This window comes from Pongo abelii, chromosome 4, assembly GCF_028885655.2.
Source record: "Pongo abelii isolate AG06213 chromosome 4, NHGRI_mPonAbe1-v2.0_pri, whole genome shotgun sequence".
Lineage (NCBI taxonomy): Eukaryota > Metazoa > Chordata > Mammalia > Primates > Hominidae > Pongo > Pongo abelii.
Window position 1 is genome coordinate 181,649,912 of NC_071989.2, and position 7,380 is coordinate 181,657,291.

A 7,380-nucleotide genomic window follows, 5' to 3' on the forward strand; every position below is an offset into this window, starting at 1 on the left:
TTGGTCAAAGGGTACAAACTTTCAGTTATTGAGGATGAATAAGGGTTAAGGTTAGGGTTAGGATCAAGTACACCTTATATTTATATAATTTTATTTGTCAATTATACCTCAATAAAGCTGAAGAAAGCCACCACTAAGAAAACGAAAAGAGAAGCAGCAGACTAGGAGAAAATATTTGCAAAACCAAATCTGATAACGGACTTGTATCCAGTATTTGCAAAGAACTTCTACAACTTAGTAACAACAACAACAACAACAACAACAAAGGAGCAAAATCCCCGGTGGTCTAGCGGTTAGGATTAAAAAAGAAAGAGAAAAGAAGCAAAATATATGAACAGCTATTTCTCCAAAGGAGATATACCAAAAGCTAATAAACATGTGCACAGATGCTCAACATCATTAGTCATTAGGGAAATACAGATTAAAATCACCATGAGGTACTAGTTCACACACACTAGAATGACTAATCAAAGACAGATAACAAAAGTTGGCTAGGATGTGGAGAAACAGAACTGCTATGGTTTTAATGTCCCCTCTAAAACCCATGTTGAAATTTAATTGCCATTTGCAGTATTAAGTAGTGGGACCTTTATAAACTACCCAGTCTGTGGTATTCTGTTATAGCAGCAGAAAACAAACTAAGACAAGAACCCTCATACATTGCAGGTGGGAATATAAAGTGGTGCAGCCTCTTTGGAAAACAGTTTGGAGGTTCCTCAAAAAGTTAAACACAATTACCATATGATCCAGCAATTCTACTCCCTAGGTATCTACCCAAGAGAAATGAAAACAGGTACTATACAAAGACTTGTGAGTCACTGTTCATACAGCATAATCCACAATAGCCAAACACTGGAAACAACCTAAATATCCATCCACTGATGAATGAGTAGGCAAAATGTGCTCTATCCATGCACTGGAACACTATTCAACAACAGAAAGGAGCAAACTGCTGACACACGCTGCCGTATGGATGAACCTCAAAGGTGGGAAAGTGCAAGAAGCTAGGCACAAGGAACTGCATATTGTATGATTCCATTTATATGAAATGCCCAGAAAGGCAAATTTAGAGAAACAGTAAACAGATTAATGGCTGGGGCTGAGGTGGGAACATGATTATCTGTAAGTGGGCATCAGGGAGGAATCTTCCTGGGAACCATGAGAATGTTCTAGAATTGATTTTTAATTAATTTTTTTTGTTGTTGTTGTTCTTTGAGATGGAGTCTCGCATTGTTGCCTGGGCTGAAGTACAATGGCGGGATCTCGGCTCACTCCGACCTCCACCTCCCGGGTTCAAGGGATTCTCCTGCCTCAGCCTCCTGAGTAGCTGGGATTATAGGCGCCCACCACCACACCCAGCTAATTTTTTGTATTTTTAGTAGAAACAGGGTTTCACTATATTGGCCAGGCTGGTATTGAACTCCTGACCTCATGATCCGCCCGCCTCGGCCACCCAAATTGCTGGGATTACAGTCTTGAGCCAACGCACCTGGCCCTTTAATTAATTTTTTAAGAGATGGGATCTTGTTCTGTTGCCCAGGCTGGAGTACAGTGGTGTGATCCTGGCTCACTGCAGCCTCAACCTCCCAGGCACAATCAATCCTCCCACCTTAGCTTCCTGAGTAGCCGGGACTGTAGGCATGAACAACTGTGCCTGACTAATTCTTAAATTTTTTTTTGTAGAGATGGAGTCTTGCTTTGTTGCCCAGGCTAGTCTTAAACTCCTGGGCTCAAGCAGTCCTCCAGCCTCAGCCTCTCAAGTAGCTGGGATTAAAGGCACAGGCAATTGCTCCTGGCTATAAAATTGATTTATAGTGATGGTTGCACTACTTGGTAAAGTTACAAAAAAAATTGAATTGTATACTTGAATAGGTTGAATTTTACAGTATTTAAATTGTACCTCAATAGATCTATTTTTTAAAAAAGATTCAAGGTTCTTTTTTTATGGTAATCGAGTATTTTATTTGTTCTGTCCATTAATAGCTATTATTTGAGAACATCTACAATATTAATGGAGCTTAATCTAAGATAAATTTAACTTACTTTTTTAAATATCTCAATACTGGGCATTAATTAAAAAAATAGTCAAAATAATTATGGTCAAAATTATGCCAAAAACTTAAAAACAAATGCTTCGTATTAGTATGTCTACACACAGTTCAGTATTTGGCATAAAGCTTTTTGGCTGCAAGAAGGGATGTTAGTTTTACTTCACTACAGGGTGTATCTCTTAATGCTTGGATGACCTCTTTTGGTATTCCTTCTGTTGTTGGTTTTTGGCCTAGTTATCTGTGACTGTATGAATGGAGTTGAGTGGAGGGGTATCCATTATGTTAATTCCAAATAAGAGTGCATAACTTACATAGTTTGGATATTTGTCCCCACCCAAATCTCATGTTGAATTGTAATCCCCACTGTTGGAGGCGGGGTCTGGTGGGAGGTGTTTGGATCATGGGGGTGGATTCCTCATGGCTAGGTGCTGTGTTCATGATAGATCTGGTCACACCTGTAATCCCAGCACTTTGGAAGGCCAAGGCGGGCAGATCACTTGAGGCCAGGAGTTCGAGACCAGCCTGGGCAACATGGCAAAATCCAGTCTCTACTAAAAATACAAAAATTAGCCAGGCGTGGTGGTGGGCGTCTGTAATCCCAGCTACTCAAGAGGCTGAGGCAGGAGAATAGCTGGAAGCTGGGAGGGGAAGTCTGCAGCGAGCCAAGATCGTGCCGCTGCACTCCAGCCTGGGGGACATAGTGAGACTCCATCTCAAAAAAATAAAATAAAAGTATATGGTACCCCCCACACCCTGTCTCTCTCATTCCTGCTTTCACCGCGTAATGTGCCTGCTCCCCCTTGCCTTCTGCCATGATTAGAAGCTTCCTGAGACCTCCCCAGAAACAGATGCTGGTGCCATACCTCCTGTATGGCCTGCAGAACCATTAGCCAATTAAACCTCTTTTCTTATAAAGTTCCCAGTCTCAGAATTTTTTTTTTCTTTTTTTTTTTGAGATGGAGTATCACTCTGTCACCCAGGCTGGAGTGCAGTGGCTCGATCTCAGCTCACTGCAACTTCTGTCACCCTGGTTCAAGTGATTCCCCTGCCTCAGCCTCCCAAGTAGCTGGGATTACAGGCTCCTGCCACCGTGCCCAGCTAATTTTTGTATTTTTAGTGGAGACGGAGTTTCACCATCTTGGCCAGGCTGGTCTTAAACTCCTGACCTCGTGATCCACCTGCCTCAGCCTCGAGAAGTGATAGGATTACAGGTGTGAGTCACCGTCCCCAGCCTCAGATATTTCTTTATAGCAATGCAAGAATGGCCTAACACAATAACTGATTACTAAAATAAGGAATAAGGAGATAGACAATGTAACTGCCCAATAATTTTGAGGTCCATAAGTTAAGCCTAAGGAGTTTAACTGCGATTCAGGAATAAAGGCCCACACAACATACAGTATGAAGTTAAACTGGAAACAAGAAAAAAAACAAGGCTGGGCACTGTGGCCACACCTGTAATTCCAGCACTTTGGGAGGCTGAGGTGGGAGGATCACTTAAGTCCAAGAGTTCCAGACCAGCCTGGGCCACATGGCGAATCCTCGTCTCTACAAAAAATACAAAACTTAGCCGAGTGTGGTGACACACACCTGTAGTCCCAGCTACTCAGGAGGCTCAGATGGGAGGATCGCTTGAGCCCAGGAGGTCAAGGCTGCAGTGAGGCAAGATTGTGCCACTGCACTCCAGCCTGGACGACAGAGCAAGATCCTGTCAGAAAAGAAAAGAAGAGAAGAGGAGAGGAGAGAGAAGAGAGAAGAGAAGAAAAGAGAAGAAAGAAAAGAAAAGAGAAGAAAAGAAAAGAAAAAATCCATAAATGCCTCTTTCTGGCAATAGCAAGGGTGAACCTTCCACCATTTTCCCTGTGACTTTGGACAATCTCAGCACGTCATTCACATTGTTCTCAGCTCAACTCTGGCCAGGGAACCACAGGATCCAGAGTTCAAGGTTCAAGTTCAATAATTCAGTGTTGAACACCTGACCCAAAAGGCCTTCTGGCTGTGCTAGGCAAGGATAGGACCCACTTCTTTTGCCATGGAGCCCTTGCCGGGCATGGTAGCATTGTAGACACTGCCCCACCCCACGTACGATGGGTACTGGTTTATATTCATTTATATAGTCAGCTCCCCACTTCGGTATAAACTTCTGAGGACAAATGGGACTTAATAAAGGCTTACAAAGTTAGTAAGTGTGATTTGGAAAGCCAGAGCCAAGCAGAAAGAGAATGCCACTTCTGATTTTATTTCATCAAGGAAGTCTTTGATTGAGATTTACATTAGTGTGAGGATAATGAAAAAGAAAAACTTAGCATGGCAAAAGTACAATATATTTAACCTAATGTGATTTTATCCTAGATATAAGAGAACGCTGGGCAAAAGGGAAAATAGCCCACTTAATGTGAATGAAGTGAGCAAACAACCTACTGTTTCCCTAAAAAGGGTTGGTGGAGAATAGAAAGTAAGAGGATATAGGTAAATGAAAACTTTGGTTGGAGAAGCTGATGCATCTTGATGATAAAAACATGTTATATGAAAGAAACAGAGAGACAGGAAGAATGAATGAAGAGAAGGAAGGAGAGAGAGAGGAGGCCAGTGTACGCGGACAGCATGAATGAGGGGGAGAGAGGAGGAAAGAGTGCAGAAAGGTAGGGGACCAGACTCTGCAGGGCCTCTCAGGCCATCGAAAGGATGGGGGGCTTCTCCCCTGAGTGAAGCAAGAACCCTGGACACAGTGGACAGAGCAAGGACGGATGGTCGTGTATGGTACCGGGACAGTAGGACACACTTCATTTGGGAGGGTGAGGAGGAGATGGGTTTACAGGAAAGTCCTCAGCACAGTGACACACATTAAGCACCATGCCCACCACTTATATCATGAGCCCTATTCTATCCCCCAATACCTGCAGGCCCAGAGAGGTAAAGCGGCTGCTCAAGGTCACAGCCACAGAGACACACAGACACACACAGACACACATAGAGACATTTGTCTAGAGGACCGTGGGGAGCCGGGCTAAGCGAGCGGGAAGTCCAGAGGCAGGTTGGCTGCTGGGCAGGAAAGGGCAGAGAGTACATGGTTACCGTGCCACTGTTGGCCTCTAAATCTGTTCCTTACCTAGGGGATGGGGGAGTAGCAGTGACATCTCCTACATGAGTCATTTAGGTGGCACACACACACACACAAAGAAACACACACAGACACACAGAGAGACATAGACACACAGAGGCACACACAGACACACACACAGAGACATACAGAGACACACATGCATACACACAAACACACATACACACAGATACACAGAGAGACATCTAGAGACACACAGATACACAGACCTCTAGAGACACACAGACATACAGAGACACACACATACATACACAGAGACACACAGTTATACAGACACATAGAAAGGAATACAGAGACACACACAGACACACAGACACAGACACACACAGACACACACATTCATACACACACACAGAAACACACACGTAAACACACATAATACATTAATAAACTGAACTGCCAAATTGTCAAAATAACAAATTCCAGAATGAGCTAAGTGTTGATGAAATTCTTCCTGTAGAAATGAACAGAAGAGGTGACACCAGGGCTAACCTACTCAGGAATGACCTGGGTAAGCTCTTCCGAGGACAAGCTGTCACAGTCTCCCCAAGGAGAAAGACAGACTATGCCATTATGGTTAAAATAAAGGGGTATTTCCTTGACTTCCCTCCCACCATTGTCCCAGGCAGAAGGCAGCACAGTGAGATTCAGATGCAAGGACACACTAGTTTTCACCTTGTCAGGCCTCTGGGCCCAAGCTAAGCCATCATATCCCCTGTGACCTGCACGTATACATCCAGATGGCCCAAAGTAACTGAAGAATGACAAAAGAAGTGAAAATGGCCTGTTCCTGCCTTAACTGATGACATTACCTTGTGAATTCCTTCTCCTGGCTCATTCTGGCTCAAAAACTCCTCCACTGAGCACCTTGTGACCCCCACCCCTGCCTGCCAGAGAACAACCCCCTTTGACCGTAATTTTCCTTTACCTACCCAAATCCTATACAATGGCCCCACCCCAACTCCCTTTGCTGACTCTCTTTTCGGACTCAGCCTGCCTGCACCCAGGTGAAATAAACAGCCTTGTTGCTCATGCAAAGCCTGTTTGGTGGTCTCGTCACACGAACTCAAGTGAAACACCTCACATGCCACGTGGAGGGCCGGCTCCGATGCTAGCGGCCCGGAGAAGCCCAGAGCAATACTCCATCCCAGGCTCCTCACCTAGGACTTTTCATGATTCCTGCCTCTTGGGTCCCACCTCCAGAACCTCTGATGTCACTCACTTGGGGTAGGCCTGGGCGTGTGGACTTTAAACATCTTCACAAGGGTCCCAATGTACAGTCTCAGGACTGCAAACTACTGACTTAAAGGGTTATCTTTCAGGCCCAGCATATATTATGGAGAGAAAATAGCAAGTCAAGGAATCTGCACGGTGGTTGGCAAATAGTAGGTGCTCAGCATATGTTCACTGGAGGGTTGAAGTATCCAGCATGGATTCCCTCCTGTTATTAGACTTGCCCTTTTCCATGCTTATGCTTTCTAGCTTTGGCATTCTTTACTCCAAGCTTGTATGATTTTTTTTTTTTTTTTGAGACGGAGTTTCACTTTTGTTGTCCAGGCTGGAGTGCAGCCTGGACACCGCAGGCTCATTGCAACCTCCGCCTCCTAGGTTCAAGTGATTCTCCTGCCTCAGCCTCCTGAGTAGCTGGGATTACAGGCATGTGCCACCATGCCCAGCTAATTTCGTATTTTTGGTAGAGACAGGGTTTCTCCATGTTGGTCAGGCTGGTCTCGAACACCCGACCTCAGGTGATCTGCCCGCCTCGGCCTCCCGAAGTGCTGGGATTACAGGTGTGAGCCACCGCGCCTGGCCGCTTGTATGCTTTTTAAAATCAATAATAATGGAGACGGTTTGCCAGCTGTTCAAGGACCCACAGGTCAGGTTTTTTGCTTCCTTTTTCTTTCTCTATTCAAGGGACAGGAAATGTCCATAAATAGCCATGGAAAGGAAACGCCTCAGTGGGGGCTGAATCTGTGAGCTGAAGCCCACAGGGCTGAGCTGCTGAGCCCTCCAAAACCCCTTCAAAAGTCCCTATGCTCTGCAGCCTGGATCCCGCTGTGGGTTGTGGTAACAGAAAAGCTTGGGAGGCCCTGGGGGCTGGTGGCACTGGTGGGGGTTGGGGGTGGTCCTGGGTTCCTGAGTCAGCTAGCCTTGGAGCTCCACGAGATCACTAGATCAAGGTCATGGAGACAAGTCATTCTAGTGACC

The 7,380-nt window shown here is 45.1% G+C and overlaps 1 pseudogene; it reads right to left on the reverse strand.

Annotated features, from left to right (window-relative positions):
- Positions 1-2,159: 2,159 nt before the first annotated feature.
- On the reverse strand, positions 2,160-3,906 carry LOC112133502 (phosphatidylinositol N-acetylglucosaminyltransferase subunit P-like; annotated as a pseudogene).
- Between the last annotated feature and the right edge of the window lie 3,474 nt (positions 3,907-7,380).